Source organism: Macaca fascicularis, chromosome 5, assembly GCF_037993035.2.
Source record: "Macaca fascicularis isolate 582-1 chromosome 5, T2T-MFA8v1.1".
In the NCBI taxonomy this organism is placed as follows: domain Eukaryota; kingdom Metazoa; phylum Chordata; class Mammalia; order Primates; family Cercopithecidae; genus Macaca; species Macaca fascicularis.
This window is the reverse complement of record NC_088379.1, coordinates 54699165-54721607: the sequence shown is the minus strand read 5'-3', so window position 1 is coordinate 54721607 and position 22443 is coordinate 54699165. Positions and strand designations below refer to the sequence as shown.

The window sequence follows — 22443 nt, the reverse complement described above, 5'->3', positions numbered from 1 at the left end:
TGAATTTGGGTGGGTCTTTATGACTGCCTTAATCAACAGAATGCATCACAAATGATACAAAGTGATGCTAGATCTTAAGATACAATACATTCCACCTAGGGCCAGCTTCACGAGCATGGGATTTGTGCAATCACACAGGGTCCTGCACTCAGAAGGGCCTCATATTGGTTGAATGCTCTACTGTTATTGTTTTGAAATTCTTGGTATTTTTGGACAAGGGGCTTTATATTTTCAGTTTCCACTGGGCTTTACAAATTATGTCACCAGCCTTGCTTCCACCTGGCTCTCTATCACTTGGGACACATACCTTGCATGCCTGTAGACATCATGCTGGAGACATGGAGAAGCCATGTGGAGATTCCAGTGCTATATAAAGAGAGGACATTCAGATGTTTCTCCTCTCTGAGGAGCCGTATTTTTGCTAAGACTTGAAGTCTATAAAACAGCTAATCAAGTGTATACTGGGGGAGCTAGAAGCTAGAATGTTCAAAGACCCTGAGGTCAGAAAGGACTTTGCATTTTGGCTCCGTTTCAGGGACTGTGTTAATGTCTTTTTGTAATTGGTGGAAAGTTTGCATATGAAGTCCTAGAAAAACTTCAAGAAAACTTGAGAAAATATATTTATTTGTCTTTTCAAAAAAATAAGGCTTAGAAGTTTCATTTCTTCATTACCAGACTCAGGCTTTCTTTCCTTTTCCTCTGTTCCTCCCTCTGAATAATTTTACATCTGTGATCTAGGTTTTTTTTAAAAAAAAAACATAATCTTAAATGTTAGAGAAAAAACCAAAACACTTGTTTTGTGTAAATACAAGAAAAACATACCTTTGATTAACTGAGATGGCTGTGTAAAGTAATATTTAAATGATATAGCATTCACAAAAAACAAATAAAAAAATATAGCATTCACTAAAATCCAAGCTATGAAAGATTCTTTTAGAGTTTGTTTATACATTCAGTTAATATATATTTGTTATATTCTTCTCATGTTGATGACATAGTGCTTGGTCCTGGAAACACGCTCTGCTCTCTGGAGATGTTAAGAATCTAGAATATAGCCATGGTTTGAATGTGTCTCCAAAAGTTCATGTGTTGGAAACCTAATCCCCAAGGCAACAGTGTTGAAAGCTGGGACTTTTAATAGGTGATGAGGTCATAAGGGCTCTGCCTTCATAAATGGATTAATGTCGTTATTGTGGGAGTGAGTTATTTATTTTGGGAGTGGGTTAGTTATTACAGGAGTTGGCTCTTGATAAAATGATGAGTTTGGCTCTCTTTTCTCTCCATGTCATGTTTACTCTCTTGCCCTTTCACCTTTCACTGTGAGATGATACAGCATGAAGGTCTTTGCCACATGTGGGCCCCTTGATCTTGGACTTCCCAGCCTCCAGAGCTGTAAGAAATCAAAATCTGTTCTTTATAAATTACCCAGTTTTGGGTATTCTGCTATAGCAGCATAAAATGGACATTTAGGCTGTAGATAAAATATGGGCAAGTACAGCAGTAATTATATAGTTATTATATAGTAAAGACTCTGAACGGGGAGGTACATGTGCTGAGGCATCTAATATGGATTTAGAATGAAGTCAGTGATTATTTCAATGTGAACATAGCACCATTATTGGATAAGGTAACATAGATCTTATAATTTCAAGGAAAATGTTACTATGGATTATTTACTTTGTGGCTTATTTATGATCAATATTTAATCTTAGATTGCCTATCTCCTAATTCTGTGACACATATTTAGGAATACTTAGCAAATTACTAAAGGGACAAATCTACTATAAAATACTGTTACCCGAATGAATCACAAAATGTAATACAAATAACATTTGGTTGATCTGTTATTGGAGATTCTGTAAGGGAAAGTGCCTAGCATAAATTCTAATAAGTATGCATTAATTATTGGTTTATTTGTTTCTACTTTTAAAAAGTACTCTACTTTATGGGTGTAGAAAGTTGATTAGATTCAGAAACTTAGGACATTAAGAAGAATATGAACAATAGGAAAGGCAGAAAATAATAAAATTGACAGGAAAAGGTATGAAATCAGGAACTTATCTATTTTGCTGTAAATTTATATTTTTTCTTTCATTCTGAGTCATAATCTGTGGTTTTTATCACTTACACATTGGAAAAACAATGCTTTCAAAGTCTTCGTGACAACTCTACAGAATATAAAATGAAATAAATCAGTGAGGAGATGCTCCCTCCTAATAATAAAAATTTCCCTCTCAAGATCTGTTTACTGATACTGGAACCATTTCCTTGAACCACTCTCAAAATTAAGTATTTTTTTTTAATTAATGGGACCCCTAATTGTGTTGTGAAACTGCATATTAACTTTTTTTTCAAGGGAAAAATCAGTTTATCTGAGAACACAGTTGGCATTTTAATTATATGCTTTAAACACTTCCCTACAGATGCCAGGCAGCTATTTATTTTCTGGATTTTTTTTCCCCTAAGTCTCTGGTTGTTCGCACAGATGAGTTTTATTTAAACATATGATGAAAGTCAATAACACTCAAAGTTTATTTTAAGAATGTTTCCTGGGAGGGATTGCATTGGGAGTTATACCTGATGTAAATGACGAGTTGATGGGTGCTGACAAGTTGATGGGTGCAGCACACCAACATGGCACAAGTATACATATGTAACAAACCTGCACGTTATGCACATGTACCCTAGAACTTAAAGTATAATAATAATAATAATAAAAGAATGTTTCCTTTACACCCTCTCCTTCATGTACACAAGGGGGTCTCTAATGTGGTTGGGATGAGGGTGGCAAAGGTTACCAGAATTACGTGGGGTAACTTTTTCAAGCTGTCCATATCCTTTGCTCTTATCTAGATTTAGAAGCACTTAAATATATATGTAAAACACCCTACCTCACCTTTAATTCCTGAGACTGAAAACTGTAAGTCAGAATTAGTTGGGCAGTTAGAGAAAGAGAATAGCAATCTTAGAATACTAGTAGATGTAGAAGGGGAATCAAAGGCAATCTTGCTCAACTGTTATTTTACAGCTAAGAATGCAGAGGCACAGAGAGCTTCAACAACTCAAATTTGGCAGGACTTTAACCAGAACTGCTGTCTCCTGACTCCACATTTCATTCTTTTCCATAAGACCACACTTGCTGCTCCCTTAGTTCATATTAGATAGTGCACATAACACCAATATGGAAACTCCAGCAAGCCAAGATGGATATACTTTTGTGGGTAGAACGAAAAGGAGATTTGGAAGATAATTTCTGCTAATAGAAGACAGAATGCTTCTTGTAACCTCAGTTGATGTAATTATACGAACTTGAGGGTTAGATGACAAGGTGAAGGGTTGTGGGGATAGTGGGACAGGAAGTGTGAGTGGCACAGGCAACATTGATCTGTTGCAGTGCCAGTCTCTAATCATTCAATCAGCTATGTATTGAACTAGATTCTATATGAGCTAATAAAAGTATCACGTGGTGGTACTCTATGGCTGGCACCACATTTTATAACCTCACTGAGAGATGGAAAAACACGCAGAAGATATATTGAAACTAGGTAGATTGGTAACCTTCACAAGGTCCTTGTGTGTCTTGTTTACTATCTTATCTCATACATAGAACAGTACCTGGTATATACTAGATGTTTAATACATATTGATCTAATAAGTTATTAATGTATGATTAAGATCGTAGATAAATACAACAACAAATAAAATCTCTAGGATTTTGGAAAGAGGCTGTAACCACCTGGGAAAACTTCATAGAAAATGAGTTTAAGATACTGAGAATGGAACCACTAAGAAGTAGAAAAGAGAAGATATTCTTGTGGGGGAGAACAAGGGCCAGGAGGGGAGGAAGCATGGCCAAAGCAAAGAGGTGCATTAGTAAGGTATGTCCCGTGTTCTGGGGCTAATGAGAAGACAATCTTAGCTTTATTTCTTTTTACTTGGAATGATATATATTATTTATAAGGTTAAGTGAGATTTTACAAAGACTTAATGCCTAGGCTGGCACTGGAGCTGGAAATTGGAACCACTAAAGTTTGGGGATTTGGTAATGACAGTGAGGCCTTTGAGCTGCACTGAAGCTGGTCTCTTAGGACAACAACATTTAAAGGAGAAAGGAAGGTAAAGAAGGCCTAAGACAGTCAGGGGAAGGGAGACTCCCCGTTCATTGACCTGTCAGTTCAGGCCTGGGCTCTTGCCATCTGTGATCCCATTCATCAAAATTTGGTTAGGTACCCAAAGCTTATGTGAAGAACAAAGCGTTTGGAATAAATTTGTGGGAACTTCTGATAATCACTGTAGATGAGATAGAATACAATTTTGGAAAAAGTCATTAGGTTTTGAAGAAAAGTTAAAATATTTTTAAAGAATATGAAGAATTGGAGCAATTTCTCTGAGAATTAGACATTCTGAAACTATATATTAATATTTACTTATCGGCTCCTTAAATGCAGCACATTTCTGCTGCTAAAGTATTAAGACAAGAGCAAAGTGGGGGGGGGGGTGGGAAAATAGTTTCTTAATACTATTCATATATTCTCTGGGTGTCCCCATCTTTGAAAGCCCATGTACAGGATTTTATGTTGTGGATCACTGGTAACAATATAAAGTCGCAGATAGAGAGTATAAAGGTTATACCCTGCTGTGGCTCCTTTTTCTTGCAATTTACTGGCCATTGCGACATACAAATCAAGTCACAATGGAAATATCTATATTTAAAAACTCCAGACTATTTCAGGAGCAAAATTACTCATGACTGAGTTACAACTGGATGCATCAGCTCATTTAGCAGTTGCCTCCTTAGCTTTGAAACATCAACTGTGACATAAATCAAGATGTACATTAACAAGGATGGTATAAAACATCTGTGAATTCTAAATAAGGGAAAATCACATTAGTCACCATGCAAACAATGTTTGTGATAATTTATATAAAGGCAAGAGGTAGCCAGGAACTGAAACAGACAAAAGAACTGAAATAGACGTCTTATCCCAATGCAAATAGTAAACAAAAGGAACTGTCTGTCTTCTCATTTTTTTCCTGAACATGTAAGGAATAGTTATACCAACTGAATAATTTCATTTCTATTGAATTAAGAGAAAAAGGCTCTTCTTGAAAGAAGGGAACATAATTTCTTCTTGAAGTACATAAGTCCTGGCAAATAATCCTCTGAGTGTCTAAACCATCACATGCTACCCCTGTGGCGTCAGCTGGAACAGTTTGCTGCTCATTTCTGAATGCAAACTGTGTCTCTAAAGTTCTTGACTATGGTCAACTTCAAAGAAAGATAAGTCCTAAATACCCCATACAAAAAGAAATCGGCCTTCTAACCCCAAGCATGGTCATTTTAAGTACCTTTCGGCATCAAATAACTTATGTGTCTGATTGCATTATGTTCTGAGCTGATGTATTTCTACTACTAAATAAAAACTGAAGATGGTTGAGTGTATGCATCATGAAATGTTAAGAGAAATTTTCAAGTTATCATGCCCTTTCTTTTCCCTGGATAATGACATATGAAATTAATCAAGTAGCCTAAGGAATCACAAATGCAGGGAGTTGTGGAGCTAAGAAACAGGTCTTCTTCTTTCTTTGTCTTCCTTAACGTCATAAAAGTTCTTATTTCAACAAGCAATGTACCTGAAGTTAGCAGTTTGTTTCATCTATAATTTGTGCTGTATAACAATGAGAATGATGTTCTCGTTATTCTTGGTATATCAGGCTGTTCCTATCCTTGCCCCCGTTAACAATAAAAACCCATGCAGTTTTCAGCCGTTATCATTTTTCTCCTGATAAACCATCTGTGACATGGAGACCTTGAAGCCGAGAGTTCTGGCCACAATGTTCAATAGACTATGCATACAGCTTTTTCAGAGGTAATCACTGTTAAAAACAAACAAACAAAAAACACACACACATACCAGCTCCAGTGTTATTCTTCTCTCCTATAAGTTTTGTCTTGCTCCTTTTTATACATCTAATGTAATGTGAGTTGACATCAATTCAGCCCAAGGCATTTTGCCTGATAATAGAAACTACATCTAAGGTTAGTGCTTAAGTAGGTGTTAGAGCTGTCTTTTCCCTTAATTCCAGCTGCTCTTGATGCTGTATTTAATGCAATAACTAGAAGGAAAATGTTCTCACTACAGAGCTGCTTTGTCCTTATTTCATTGTCTTTCCTTACAGGGTTCAGAAATCATCTGTCTTTTGGATAGACTAGTCCCCTGTAAACTGATCTTGACTCAAATAAAAAGGAATCAGATGACAAATAAACTTGTATCCCCACCAACTGGTTTCATAAAAAAATAAGAACATGTGGCTCTCCAGAGCCTGCTGGTTTTGACCTCAAGCCTTTATAAGCTGAAGGCTATTACAAAGTGATATGCAGATAATATCTAAAAATCAGTTATAGAAGTAGATCTAAAATAGAGGTTAATAGATCAATTCTTTTGTGTGTGCATGTATTAATAAGGATTCTTCAGAAAACCAGAACCAATGGGATATGTATATGTATAGAGAGAGATTTATTTTAAGGAATTGGCTCATGCAATTGTGGAGGCTTGGTGAATCCAAAATCTGATGGGCGAAGCTGGCAGGCTGGAGACTCAGGAAAGAGTTGCAGTTTGTGTCTGGAGACAGTCTGCTGGCAGAGTTCCTTCTTTCTAGGGGGAAATCATCTTTGTTCTATTAAGGCCTTCAACTGATTGTTTGAGGCCCACCCAGATTAGGGAGGGTAATGCTTTACTCAGGTCCACTGATTAAAATGTTAGTCCTATTCAAAACACACCTACACAGAAACATCCGGAATAATGTTTGACCAAATACCTGGGTACTTCGTCCTATACAAACTGACACATAGAATTGTCTATCATAGTGCACATATACTCCTTAATGTTACATAAACAACACCCATACTTTAGTATCCCTTCAGAGATTTACAAAAGCGTAGAAAATCATTTGAGCAGGCAATACTTCTATTTTCCATGCACGTCCCAAGGACAAGAGATTACGTTTTAAAATTGTAGCTGTGGACTGTTACTGCATATAAACTCAGGAAGTCCTCCACTGTCCACCCTCAGTTGTCATACCTGGTGTTCTGTTGTCCCATTCTATTTCTTGGGGGAGTGGAACTTCCTGTATTAGTGGACATCTGTAAGCCTCATTAAATAGTCACTTAGAAAGTAACTTTAATGTTTATCTTGAAGTAAGAAATGAGGTTGCTGCCTCACAGAAATAATTTTAATTTTTTGAAATTATAAAATATGAACACTGTATATGTATATGTGTGTGTCTGTGTATATGAACTTTTATTTTTTACCAAGGCAGTGAGTATCTATAAATAGAAAAAAGAAATTATCTTCAGCTCATAATGCTTTGGGGGTGAACTACATTTTATGTTTTTAGTTGAATTTTCTCTTCCCTTTGGGAGCATCTGAACCAACAACAAAACTAGGCCCAGAAGACTGCGTCTCCCCTGTTACGTTCTGGGCTTCCTCCTTTGTTCTTAGCTTTCTTAATCTAACTGGGGCCCCCTCTTTTTGACTTATCAAAAAAAAAAAACATAAACATGGAAAGAAATGTCAAGCTGAAGAAGGAATGTGCATTTGAAGGAAAAAAAAAATGTCCTTTCATGCATCAGTTGAAAATGGAAGTCCAGGGCTCTACTGTTCTTAGAACGTGAGCAGTCATCAGCTCATTTGAGTCATACTATTAATATGAATGATATGAAAATGAGGTCAGTGTAATTGTTTTTTTGAAGTGGGCTTGTACCAAGCCTAATTTTGTTTTATATCCCATGAGATTTTTATATTTTTAGTAATAATAAGAACAGGTCAGATTATACTGTAGAAAGTGAGAATTTAAACTGTATCTTACTGGCAATAAACTGGTCCTTTGAAATAAATTATCTCTTATAGGTAGTTTGGCTTTTTGGGAAAGATAATTTCCCTCACATGAATTAAGAGGAGAAGTTTATTACTTGTCTTATTATACATGAGATCAACTCCCAAAATAACTATGCTAATAACCAGATAAAAACATTACAGAGACGTAAATACTAAAATCATATGGGGAGCATTTTATAACTTTTGGAGATATTTCTCATCTAGTCTAATTTAATTGTTCTCATAGCTGGGAGATGTTATCAGCATCTGAGTTGAACATTAAAAGTAAAACTGAGCAAAACAAATGAAGCAAGATATCTTTTGAACAATAATATTAAGAAATATTTGCACTTAACTTTCACAACAAATTTTAAACTTCCTTTGCTAGCTGCCATGGCCCAGAAATTTGACTAGAGACAAAGCCTGTTTTATTTTTAGTTTTGTCCATATTTAATGGTAAGGCATGTCTTTGAATCACAACCATTTTCATTTGTAAAATAGGTGATACGAGTTCAGTGTATGAACTAGGGAAATGGAAAACAATATTTAATAATTGCGTGCTCTGGGAAAACATATTATGATACAGACATTAAATTCAGAGTCTTTAACTTCTCCAGAGAATATGAGAATTACTAAATCAGTTACCAGATATTTTCAAATGTTCATTTTGCTAATTTGATACAAGTCCTAGAGAATAGTTCAAATGATGACCTATGTCAAATACTCTGGAGATATATGTTAGGAAGAATAATCATAGATCAGAAAGAGCTTCTATTCATCCAACAAATATTTATTGATGGCTTACTATGTGCCTTATGTCCTGTGTTAGATACTAGGAATATCATTTTATACAGCAGAAACATGGTCCCTGCTTTTGTGGGACTTCAAGCCCAGTGGAGAAGATACACAGTATGCACACATACATGCACACATGTATGTGCATGACCTTTGTGATGAGTGCTATGAAAGAGAAGTTTGGTGCTGTTTGAGAGAATAACCTTGGTGGTGGTGGTTGGGATGGTGGACTATATACAGGAAGATCATGAAATGGTCTCTGTGATTTGATATTTATGCTATGATGTGAAGGTTAAGGAGACTGCCGTGCAAAGAATGAAAGAAAAAGCATCACGGGGAGAAAGAAGAGCATGTGTGAAAGCCCTAAGACAGGAAAGACCTTGGCAAATTTCTGAAATTGAAAGGCAGCCAAGGGACTGGAGCCCAGAGAGCAAGAGGGATAGTAGGGGCTGAAGGGTGAGAAGGGGTTTGGACTTGTAGTGTCTGTATCATCATGACCATTCCAGGCATTAGTGTCTTACTCTAAATGCAAGTGGAAGCCATTGAAAGGTTTTTCACAAGGACATGTATATGACCATTCAGGCAAAGGTGAAAGCTCATGCTATTTATTTCATGATTTTAAATGTAGTGTATTTTGTTATTCTTTGACATATGATATTCTTATTTCTTTTTATTTTCTTTAGAGTCAACTTTGGTAGAGAAGTAGCCGTTATCTATAATAATTACCTAAGAGAGAGGGGAAATTCTACAATTTGACCTCGAGAAATTTGCTTAGCCCTTCTTTTCCATGCCAGAACTCTCAATTTTAATGACATATGTAAAGCTATTTTTAAGGCAGTGATCCAAGAAGATATGACTATATATTTTCTAAAGGCCTATTAAAGAGTACTATTCTTCAAAGGTAATCTATAAATATACACCATGATTTTCAAAATATCATTCCCAAACCATTTTATCAAAGTTATTGTTTACTATTTTGTTTGATTGCACGGTGGTGTTGTTCCTTCAGAGACTTTTGGGGAAGACAGGAGAAGGAGAGAGCATATGGAGGATGTCATGATGAAATAATGCTTCCCACGGAAGTGTAAGGAAATATTTCTTTGGTTCTGTATCAGGCAGAAACCCAATGCAAATGAAGCATTAAGAGCATTACTATTTCCCGTGAAAGATCATGAGTATTTCATGGTTGTATTAGTTCATTTTCACACTGCTATAAAGAATTGCTTAAGAGTGAGTAATTTATCAAGGAAAGAGGTTTAATTGACTCACAGTTCCACATGGCTGGACAGGCCACAGGAAACTTACAGTCATAGTGGAAGGCACAGGGGAAGCAGACACCTTCTTCAAAAGGTGGCAAGAGGAAGAAGTGCCAAGTGAAGGGGGAAGAGCCCCTTGTAAAACCATCAGATTTCATGAGAACTCACTATTATGAAAACAGCTTGGAGGAAACTGCCCCCATGATTCAATTACCTCCACCTGGTCTCTCCCTTGACATTATGGGGATTACAATTCAAGATAAGATTTGGGTGGGGACAGAAAGCCTAACTATATCAATGGTGATTCTGTTTGTATCTATTCTTTAAATTAACTTGTTGTAAATGAAAGAATGGAGTTTCTTGCTTCAAGTGGAGGAAAAAAATCATAATATTCTATCCTTTAAAAAACGAGGTGTCTTATACTGATAAAAGAAATTATAAAATATGACAGGAAATGTATATGGACCACGTGTTTTTTCTAAAAGTGAAAAATATTTTTTGTGTTCACAAATCTATAGTTTATATAACCATAGTCTCGAATCCGTAAGTAATCTTGAAAAAGCCTTACAGCCTTTGTCCACTTCTCTGGTTCTCAGTTTTCCCGTAGGAAAAGGCAAAGATGAAGTGGCTAGGGAGGTGCGTTATTGTTCACATCCGGTGTGACTTTCTTGCCCTGAGTTACTAAGCAAGTGGGATTGGCTCGGTCTAGGCACTGCTGTGGAGCTGCAGTGGACTCTGTGCTTTTGCCTCTAAGGTTTAGAGTAGAAAGTTACAGCCAGCTCTGAGATTTTCCTTCACTCTTTAGAAAGTTCAAGGAAGAAATTACACATGCGGTGGTCATGATTGACTACAGTGAACAGGAAGGAGACTAAGAGACCATAAGGTGGTTTCCATTAAGGGGAAATTTTACTCCAGGGGCACATTATGGTTAAGTTTCTTGGTTAACAGTCTCGTAGTTTATTAGTCTCTGACCTTGTGCTGCTGATTTGCAGCTTTGAAACCTGCTCCTGCTTCAGTGTCCTCTTGCTTTGCCTGCTTTTGAAAGAAGGAAAAGAATAAAACACTGAACTTATGATTACACTGATTTTACACTAAAATGTGGGGTTGAAATTGGTGTGTAGGGGTTGTGGCCATTTTAACTGTGGCTAGTATTGGATTCATTTTTTAAAAAGTGTAGTTCTGTTGAAAATTATCTTCTGATACACGCATAATTTTATCACAAACTCCAGATAAAGCATCTGAATGGAAATACTTAGAGATATCTTCACAGAAGTCATTTCTTGTGTTTTCTGAACTAATTGTTAAATAAATTCTATGAGCTAGATAATATTCCAATTTTAGGAATAAAACCAAGGCTCAGAGAAATTAAATCACTTACTCAGAGTCACAAGTAATAACTATTAGGGCAGGGAATGTCTTATAAGTGAGTGAGATTAGCAGTCATAGACTTGTCGGTTTTTCCCTTGCTTCACCAGCATGCTAAAGCCATCATTTTTGCAATATTAAATATAGAGATAACGAGGGCATAACACAATCAGAATAAAGCATAAATGTTTATCTTTAACGTATTAAAAATATGTCTGTTGTGTATTCACGGCAACAATTAAGCTCCTGGTAAGGCCAAAGGGTGAGAATGTTTAAATGAGTGTTTTTCTGCCACCCATTATCAACTAGGAAAATCAATACTAATGGGGGAAGCACAAGAGCAATGACTAAGTTCGTTACACGTGATCAGAAAGCGAAACACCTCTACCATGTTAATGTAGCTTTCAATTTATGGTGACATTTACTGAAAATACTCTGCAATATTTGGCAAAGTTAAAAGAGAGATTGTTCCCCAATTAACCAGAGGATCAAAGAGTGAAGATTAGGGAGGGAAGTGGTATCTTTTTTTTAAGAAGCAAAATGTTGGAAAGGTCAGGCTTTGAGTGAGCTAACCTCCACCACTTTTAGTATTCAGGTTGACTAATGAGCGCTTCACTCATCATTCTAATGGATGCATTTACACTAGGAAAGAATAATAAAATGCTCCTCAACAATGGGGGGGCCAATGTCAACTTTATACGACACACAATCATTTCTCTATTATCTAAGCTATCCTCAATAAATTAGAGTTGAATATAAGCTGCCATCCTATACTATAATCATTTTACTCAATATTTTGGATTATTTCATCGAATCAATCATTTAACAAATATTTATTGAGCTTCTACCATGTGCCAAGACCTGTTCTAGACTCAGGAAACTAGTATACAAAGCCCTTGACCTCATGGAAACTTTATTCTAATATATCTTTACACGAATTATCTAAATATAGTTTAGAAAAGTACTTTTCTTGCATCTGATTCTTCTTCTTGGGGTGGTAACATTTTCCCCTTCTGAACATAGAATTTACACTCCATTAAAGCAACTGCATAGACCTAGCAATATGTCATGCAATATGTGAATCCTCTCTGTGTGAAGAAAATCAACAGCTGTAAAAGTTTAAATCTGTGGGAGGTTACTAGGATGAATAATACAACTTCTACCCTCTCCCTACTTTCTTCTTATACGTTGTGTCACCTTGGGAAAAAAAGTTTCTCTTTTGGCATTGCATACAATTTCAAGGATCTAAAATGCAAGAAACAAATTTTATGCCAAAGTACTATCTGTAACGTTAATGTTTTTTAAGTCCTTGCTATTCAGGTGGCAAATGAAGTTTTGTTAGAAATAGTGGGGCCTAAAAAAATACACTATTACTTACTGTTTTGTTTGTGTGTTTTAGTGAGTCCCATGAAACTCTAATGTCTTGGGAATATTCTTTTCCCCCATGTATCAACAATGAACATTTTGGGAGACATTCTTCTCTTAAAAAGATGAACTCTTGACCATTGCAGAAAGACGATTCCCTCAAGATTTTGCTAGGATGCTCTTGTGTTATATATTCTAATATCCTGAAGAAATGCATAATTATAGTATTGCCCACCTTCTTTTTTTTTTTTTATCATTGGCTTTTATTCTGCCTGCCATCTTTTTCTGAACTTGCAAGATTTTTATTCAGCCTCCCCTTGCTACTGAACAGTTTGTTTTCCTCTTCCTAAGGAAAATACGATCTATTGTATCCTACCATTTTCTATCTTGTTTGCAGTGTACCTGTTCCTCTAGGATTCTAAGGATGTTTTAAATTTCTCACTGTGATAATACAATATTTGCAATTTCCAGTTTTCATCAAAAATATGTTTAAATGAGGATTAAGTTATGTCACATGCTGAGTTTTGTCTTTCACATTTGTGCTCTACCTTGACAACAACATGTACTTGTAAGAAACCAAAATACTAGCTTTCCCATTCTCAGTATTATCTACATTTCTATTAAGAGCCATGTAACACAAAGATGGCTTCCGCTTTTTATTTAAAGACCTGATGCTTCTTCAACTATCAAAACATATCCAAAGTCTGCCTCTCCTGGCACACTAATGTCTACAGAACACTTTTCAAATAAGAAGTAAAATATTGCAACTTGTTTTGATAAAGCCTATATTGTATTAAGATAAATGTTAATTTTAAGTGAACCTTGTAGTGATTTTTTTCAAATAATAAATAGAGATTTAAAAACAGCCCTTTTCTAATGTCAAGGAGGTTTGAAAAATATGCTGAACTGCCGCAAGGATGCTTCCTGGATTATTTGGTAAGTAGCCTAGAGGAAACAAATAAAATCACTAAAAAGAACTCCTAAAATAAAAGATAATCACATGTAAAATAGGAAAGATCAGTTAAAGGGGCAATTTTCTCTGTAAAGAAATTGAAATCACAGGTGAAGCAGTCAGTAAGTAATATAAGAACTTCTGATTCGGTTTGTTCTACTCACTCAGATCTCTGTGGTTATAAAATACTTTAGAACCTGTGACTTTAACTGCTGGATGCTAGGTAGAGATTGTTTTCTTTGAAGTCTTGATTTATACAGCATTGCTTAGAGTTTACTCAGGCTCTATGAGTCTGGGGGAGCAGAGTGGAATCTTGGAAGAAGAGCAGCTGTTTCCTCGCAAATGTACATAGTTTTATGCTAGGAACTCCCCTTCCCCCAACTTTGGCTGTGAAAAACGTCTTTTGTGGAAATAAGTATGTGTATTTCTGGAAGAGAAATAAAAGCTGGTATATAAGTTTACTCTGTATATAGCACATAGACACTAAGATTTACCTGACACAAGCAAACTAATTATATCAAATTGATTAATTGGCAAAAAATAAAGTTTTTTTTTTTATACTTGGTAGACCAATTATTTTATTAACTACATCCTTTTCCTTTTACATTTGGACTTCTGAGTGCTTATTTACTGCACTGAAATTGAAAAAGCTGTACATAAAATTTCTTTTTAAAGTTTAGATTTTGTAAGTGAATTTTTCATGCCCGAGTTTGTTTTTTTAATTGGAATATTGGATAATATATTCCATTGACAGGGCTAATATAAGAGATTTTTTATTCATCGTAGGTTCTCTTTCTTTATTTTTCTCCAGTAGTTAACGTTGTATACCTTTCATGCCTTATCATGGGCCACTATATTTGATAAAACATCAGTTCTATTTTTTCTCACTAAATAAATCAGCTAAATACTCTAATAAAGTCACAAATCTTTCAGAGAACACACAGTGCCAAGGCAACTGGTCTCTTCTATGTTTCCTCAGACAGCACCTTTTTTTCCCCATAATTCTTATGCAGGAGTCATTATTTTGGGTTTCAAGATTTAATGGCTAGTGAAGACATGATGGGAAGATTGTTTATCTTTAGAAGGCAGCCAAAGTGGCATTTTCCAAAGCCCTGGTTGAAAGGATACTGAGATGTTTGGGAGTGGAGTTTGGAATTGGGAATTTCCTAGATGATCCTAAAACTCTTTGGGGGAAGTTGCTATTTTAATGGATAAATAATTCCACTCGTTTAAAAAACAGACATGTTACTTCTTTAAAAAGCTGTTTCTACATCTTTCCTCCCCAATTAAAAGTCTCTCATTTTGTAGATGTGGCTTTAATTTGAAGCAATATGGTATTCTCTCCCCACCCCATTCTAACTAAACAAACTCTGTAAGAATTAGCTTTGAGTTATTCCATCTGTGGACTTTTAATTTTGTCATAAAAACACAGAAGCCTGGCAGGGAACTCTTTCCAACTGGCTACATGTATCATCTTGTCTGAAAGCTGGTTAAGTAAGTATGGCATTTAGAATGAAATAAAAAAAAAAAAAACTTCATTTATGGAACTAGTTCACACGAAGTGTTTGCCCACTTCTTTGACCATCTGTTTATGTTGACAACCACCGCCCTACATTGTGCCAAAGTGCCCTTGGCTATTAAAAACAGTGTTTTGTGTGTGAGTGGTATGTGTGTCCTCGCACATGTATGTGTTTCTGGGGTGCTGTTTCCTTGAGAAATATCTTGTTAAAGGTTGAATATGGTCTATGTGGAGATATTTCAGGTCAGTTGCTGTTCAGAAAACATTGTGCTGAAAATGCTACAAGCCCACTCATTTTAAAAGGTGTTCCCCCCGCCTCCTGAATATACTGAAATTTCTTTTAAAAGGCTATGAATATATTATCAAAATACCTGTTGAGTTTGGCTACGATGGTAATGATATTATATGTTAAAGGTGAATCAAAATATGAATCTAAACATCTCTGAGTACAGAAATACTTTGGAATGATTCAGGAATTTGAACCTGTTGGCAAGATTCATTTTGCCAACAGGAATATTGGAGCTGATATTTAATTCACCAGATGATAGGGGAAAACTTGTTTTCTATTGAACAACGTAAAGACTTTGGGAACAAGATGGCCTCCTTGGAGATGAAGGACTGTGGACAGGGGCATCATTGTCATTTTTATTGCTTTGAATAACCGTATATTAAAGGTTTTAAACAACTTATTAAAAGCCAATCAATGAACAACACTACTTCAAGCACTGAGTTGGAGAAATAAACACATTCTCAGCTGTACTAAAACTGTAATTCTAGTGAGGAGGAGACACTAATGATAAAAAAGATAAAAAGAGATGGATTTTGTCAAGTGGAGATAAAATATTTATAGGAGTTCCAAGGATAGAGAAGTCTTGGTGGGCTGCAGAGTACCAACGACAAGCCAGCTTCAATTCCTTAAATCCCTGAAATTATCTGGAACGTACATGGCAGCACCTGGGAGGCTCCAAACCTCCACTGAACATTGAAATACATATAACACCTGAGAAGCACGATGAACACAGTGAGGTTTATATACTTGAATAACTCACAGGGATAGGATGCAGGCTTAGAAACAAATTAAGTGTGTGGCTTGGGGACTAGTGTAATAAACTGTCACAGGACTCTTTTAGGTAAGGTTGAGTGCATATCCTTTGTCTGGCTCTGATCTGTAATTATTATTTTTATTATTACATTTTAATCTTCCAAGACTGATTTTCCTTTATACATTTAGTTTGTCAGCTTTTCAAATAGGTTTGCATTTTCTCAAATAATTTCCCATGTTTTATCATCAATTGCTTTAGAATTCTTTCTCAGAGCCCGGGTGTGGGCTGAATAACAGATATCATTTCTGACAGCTGTAAAGTGAGGCTAACGAACATCCCAATGAGGATGTACCGTGCCAGGTTCATCCATCCAGCTGAATTTGTATTGTGAGTGCAAATAGCTGCATGTCATGGCCCACTGCTGCCCAGGGCTGGAGTCATTTATTTAATAACTCAGTTCACAGGCATTACAGGGGAACTGTAGCATTTCATATTATTCAAGACAAATAAGAAATCAAAAAGTGCTACATGGAGAAAAGTAACATTTCAGTTCTTCTGCCCATTGACTGAGGTTGTTTAAATACTAACCGTGACAGTTAGTCCTGAGGTATAAAACATTAACAATTTATACTGGGTTTGGAAACGGTACCTCCAACTGTGTCATTTGATGGCATGTAGTTTTTCTTTGGGTTTACTGGGGAGGAGTTTTAAGATGTGTTTATTTCTCTAACCTTCAGTTATTTAAAGTTCAGACCATTCATGCATTTTAGCAAATTTAACTTGCTTCTAGTTGTTAATACTTAGAAATGCTTTTGAGGATATGCATTAACAACAACAAAACAGAATTCCAGTTTTAAATGTGGATTGTTTATGTTTTCAATTGTAACAAATTTTCTCTCCTTTTTTGAATTTTTTTCCTTTTGTTTATCTAAAATTAGACTAGGCATTCAGCTTTATTTTGAATACGACAAAGTTGTCATTGAAACAGCAAGCTGCAAGTAAAACAATGAAAATTAATTTTATCGGCGGGGGGGATGTAAAAAGACTGTTAAAATAACAACATAAAGACAAACTTCTGACCTGACCGGGATGGGTGGCTCACGCCGGTAATCCCAGCACTTTGGGAGGCCAAGGCGGGCGGATCACGAGGTCAGGAGGTGGAGATCATCCTGGCTAACACGGTGAAACCCCGTCTCTACTAAAAATAGAAAAAATTAGCCGGGCCTGGTGGCGGGTGCCTGTAGTCCGAGCTACTAGGGAGGCTGAGGCAGGAGAATGGCGGGAACCCGGGAGGCGGAGCTTGCAGTGAGCCGAGATCTCGCCACTGCAGTCTGGCCTGGGCGACAGAGTGAGACTCCACCTCAAAAAAAAAAAAAAAAAAAAAAGACAAACTTCTGTTTAACAAAACATAGTCATAATAGTGACAAAATTTTACACTTAGGAGATATAAATGTGATGAAAACTTACTATTGTTTCTATGATTCATCTCTTGACATGTTTTATTTTACATAGTAGATTCTTGAGAAATATTTAGTCAGCACATGAATAAATGATTTACTGTCGAATTTCAGAAGAGAGTCTTTAGCCTCTCGGTAGCAGTGGAAGCTTGGGGTGGGCCTGAGCTCACCCAAGACAAAATGAACGAAGGGCAAAGAAGAAAATGCCAAGTCAGACCCTGCCCTGGGGATCACCAACAGTGCGAAGAGAAATATAAGAAACTTGTGAAGGAGGCAGAGATATTCCAAGGAGACAAGAGGAGAATTGAGATAGGTGACCCGAGAACTGGTGAACTAGAGAGGATTGAGAAGAAAGAATGCAGGATGTAGCAGAAATCAATTAAGCTAAGGGATCCAAAGGGTCTAATGATTGCTTAGAGGGAAATATTGGAAAGAACAATGATGGGGTGTTTCTAAAAGGGATGGCTAGATGGCAACATTTTGCGGAAGCAATAGGAAGTGAGGAAAAAAGACAATTTAAAAAGCTATTCTTTCTAAAAGACTGGCTGGATTGTGAGGAGAAAAGGACAGACATTAACAGTGGGCAGAAGTGGAATTCAGAGTGGGAATAGTAGACATAACTGGTGGCCTTTTCATGTCCCCTGAGCTCTCACCATGTCCCTGCAGGTAATTCTGAGGCCTACATTGTGTTCTGTCTGCCAGAGTCCCCGAGAAGATATAGCTGCAGGTGCACACTGTATCCTCTTACTTGATTAGAAACTTGATTAGTAACACCCCCTTTGTTGACTTCCTCCATTCCCTGTGTCACATTGCCATCCCCTATCTGAATACTTGTACCTGACTTCTTGTCTAAGGGTTTGTTTCTAAGGATCCCAGATGGAGACAGAATTTGTTGACAGGCAGGAGTTAATGGAAAGGGCAAGTCTGAAGATACAGAAAAGAGAAGAAATAATTGATAGAGCAAAGACTTCATGAATTGAGAGAGCAAGGTGCTGAGCTAGGAGTCTTGATGAGCATGGTGGAGATAGCTGTAACTGAGACCAGAAAAGTGTGGAAGGCTTGCAGAGAACTATAAAAAGTTTCAAGTCAGCTGGATGCTGTAATTGACATTGGGTAGCAAAACAAAAACAAAAAACCACCCACACAAACAAAAACAACAGCAGAAACAAAAAACCCGAAGGAAGCTAAATTATCATGTGTAAAGCACTTCAAACGTCATTTGTCTTATTGATATTGATATTTTACAATTTCAGGAAAAATCCACTTCAAATGTAATAGAAACTTGAAAGTTATTCTGTGTACTGCAAAACTAAAGGACAAAATTGAATTTGTTTAGAAGAAAAAAAGTTCTTATTCTTCTTGGATATTTTCACAGAGATGAGGTTTTGAAAAAGTATTTTTAAATAAACTTAATCTTCTGTGGCCTCATATGCAAAATCAGTTTTTTAAAAGTTTGTATATGAAGAGCCTTTCAAATACAAAAATAAAATATTGATAACGAATGGAGTATGGCAATTTAAAACATTTACCACGTTTTGCTTCCTTGTCTCGCTCCCTCTTTAAAAAAAACAAACAAACAAACAAAAAAAAACACAGATTAAACTGTTAACTACTTAGCAATTAAAGCCTGATGGCAGGAACCTGTGTAAAGTGAGCCCTTCATTCACCCAACATTTGCTGACAATCATGCTGTGCCAGTTGCTGTGCCAGACATTAAAGATAAATGAAAGACCTATTTCTCCCCTGAAGGAGCTGACACTTTATTTTTAATTTTTTTAATTTTTTAAGTTATTATTTTAGGTTTGAGGGTACATGTGATGTTATTATTTTAGGTTTGAGGGTACATGTGATGGTTTGTTACATTGGTTAACTTGTGTCACAGGGTTTTTTGATACAGATTATTTCCTCACCCAGATATTAAGCCCAGTACTCAATAGTTACCTTTCATGCTCCTCTCCCTCCTCCCACCCTTCACCCTCAAGTAGATCTCAGTGTCTGTTGTTCCTTTCTTAATGTTCATAAGTTCTTATTATTTAGCTCCCACTTGCAAGTGAGAACATGTGGTATTCGGTTTTCTGTTCCTGCATTGGTTTGCTAAGTATAATAGTCTCCAGCTCCATCTATATTCCTACAAAATACATGATCTCATTCTTCATCATAGCTGCATAGTATTCCATGGTGTATATGTACCATAGTTTAAAAATCCAATCTGTCATTGATGGGCATTTAAGTTGATTCCATGCCTTTGCTACTGTGAATAGTGCTGCAAAGAACCTTCGCGTGCATGTGTCTTGATGACAGAATGATATATATTCCTCTGGGTATATACCCAGCAAGGGGATTGCTGGATTGAATGGTAGTTCTGTTTTTAGCTCAGTGAGGAATTGCCACACTGTTTTCCACAATGGCTGAACTAATTTACACTCCCACCAACAGTGTGTAAGTGTTCCCTTTTCTCTGCAACCTCATCAGCATCTGCTTTTTTTTTTTTTTTTTTTTTTTGACTTTTTAATAATAACCTTTCTGACTGGTGTGAGATGGTATCTTGTTGTGGTTTTGATTTTCATTTCTCTAATGATCAGTGATATTGAGCTTTTTATTGCATAGGCTTGTTGGCTGCAGGTATGTATTCTTTTGAGAAGTGTCTGTTCATGTCCTTTGCCCACTTTTTAATGGAGTTGTTTGTTTTTCTCTCATACATCTGTTTAAGTTCCTTTTAAATGCTCTATATTAGACTTTTCTCAGATACGTATTTTGCAAATATTTTCTCCCATTCTGTAGGTTGTCTGTTTACTCTGTTGATAGTTTCTTTTGCTGTACAGAGGTTCTTAAGTTTAGTTAAATCCCACTTGTCAATTTTTGCTTTTGTTGTGATTGCTTTTGGAGTCTTTGTTATGAAATCTTTGTCTGTTCCTATTTTCAGGATGATATTGCCTAGGTTGACTTCCAGGATTTTTATAGTTTTGGGTTTTACATTTAAGTCTTTAACCCATCTTGAGTTAATTATTGTATATGGTGTAAGGAGGGAGGTTCAGCTTCAATCTTCTGCATATAGCTAGCCAATTATCCCAGCACCATTTATTGATTAGAGAGTCTTTTCCCTATTTCTTGTTTTTGTCAGCTTTGTTGAAGATCAGATTATTGTAGATGTGTGGTATTATTTCTGGGCTCTCTACTCTGTTTCATTGGTCTATGTGCCTGTTTTTGTACCAGTGCCATGCTGTTTTGGTTACTGTAGCCCTGTAATATAGGTTGGAGTTGGGTAATGTGATGCCTCCAGCTTTGTTCTTTTTGCTTAGGATTGCCTTGGCTATTCAGGCTCTTTTTTGGTTCCATATGAATTTTTAAATAGTTTTTTTCTCGCTCTGGGAAGAATGTCATTGGTAATTTGATAGGAATAGTGTTGAATCTATAAGTTGCTTTGGGAAGTATAGCTATTTTAATGATATTGGTTCTTCCTTTGCGTGGGCATGGGATGTTTTTCCATTTATGTCTTCTTTGATTTCTCAGCACACTAACACTTTAATAAAAGAAACATACGTGTAGTGAAATAATTACAACATAGTGTGTAGAATAAGAGTTAAGAAAGGTTTTCTGAATGATATGATGTTGAAGGTGAAGTGTAGGTCTGTAAGGATAATGGGAAGTGTAATAGTGTGACTCTGGGTGCTTAGGCATGTGTCCAGAGGTGAGAAATTGAGCATAGGAAGTGGAGAGGCCAAAGAGTTAAGAGAAATGAGGTTGGAAAGGAACTAAAAGGCCTGATTTTGAAAAGCCTTATCTGGCACATGTATCAACTAATATTATATTCTGGCATAAGCAACAGAAAATTATACTCTAGGGGCTTAAGCAAGTAAGGAGTTTGGCTTTCTCACATACATGTCAATCCAGGGGTGTTTATTTAATAAACACATTTCATAGTGCCTGGTTTCTAAGCATAGGCTTGTTGCAGATATTAACTTATCTAACACTTATTACAACCCTTTGAAGGGTGTATTACTTTTATCCCTATTTTACAGATTTAAAAAACCCAAGACATATAGTAGTTAAGTAACTTGCTCAGTGTCACACAAATGCTGGAGATAGGTTTGAGTCCAGGTGGTTTGTCTCAAGAATGCTCTGAGGAACTCCAGGGACTCCACTCTGCTGTCCTGTGGGAGAGGCTCAAATCTTCAAGGCAGCAGAGAAAAAAAGGATGAGACAGAAAGAAAAGTGTCCTATCTAATCTAAATACTTCTTCGGTAGATAAAAGTGAGAGATTCAATTGTGTGATTTTAACACATTCCCATCATTCAAGATACCTGTGTTTTTGATGAGAGATGAAATAATGTTAATGGGTAATTAGCTACCCCAGAGCTTTGGATTCTAACTACTAAAACAAAGAGAATAAACAGAGTCTACAGAATTGGAATCTTGAGAACAACTTGTCAATAAGAAGTTGATAAATACAGCAAATGCTCACTTAGCATGGGACTGAGTGTGATTTTTGGGTTGGAAGTTTATTTAATTCTCTAAACTCTATGTGGGTGACCTTACTCAGTTTGTATAATTATATTTTTAAAATATAGTTTTAAAATATGTTTTTATTCTAAATATATAACTATTTTTTTTACATATGAAAACCACTGGTGAGCTGAGACACAAATATTTTTCACTGTTTTTTCCTTTGGCTTTTAAAATCTTTAAGAAAATCTAATCTGTGGTATCTGGTAAGCTAGTTTAATGCAACACTATTAGCTAAAATGTTAAATAAAATAAAGCAGCTAAAAAACCCTCCCTCTCTCATTATTCTTGCATTATCTTTATAAGAGACA

At 36.2% G+C, this 22443-nt stretch overlaps 1 long non-coding RNA gene across 4 annotated transcripts in view; it reads left to right on the top strand.

The window, feature by feature from the left end:
• LOC107129722 (uncharacterized) overlaps window positions 1-22443 on the top strand; it is a 384848-nt gene that overhangs the window by 243330 nt on the left and 119075 nt on the right. The gene's annotated exons all lie outside the window — the stretch shown is intronic.